Genomic DNA, 241 nt, shown 5'->3' with positions numbered 1-241 from the left:
GGAGCGAGGGGCCGGCGGCTCGAACTGCCCACCTTTGCTCGCGCTCCGCTCCGGGATGCCAGGGCTGGGGTTCGGGCAGAGGAGCCGAGGCGCGCGTCTGGGCTCGAGTCACTTCTTCAGCTGCCCGGGACCCAGGATTACCCACTGTAGCCCGCATCCCCTCCAATTCGATGCAGTCTCGCGCGGAGGAGTGTGTGGTTACTGCTCACAGACGTTTGCAAACCCGACAGCAAAATTATTC

This window comes from Crocuta crocuta, unplaced genomic scaffold, assembly GCF_008692635.1.
Source record: "Crocuta crocuta isolate KB4526 unplaced genomic scaffold, BGI_CrCroc_1.0 scaffold190, whole genome shotgun sequence".
Taxonomy (NCBI): Eukaryota; Metazoa; Chordata; class Mammalia; order Carnivora; family Hyaenidae; genus Crocuta; species Crocuta crocuta.
The sequence above is the reverse complement of the archived record's forward strand: the minus strand, read 5'-3'. Positions refer to the sequence as shown.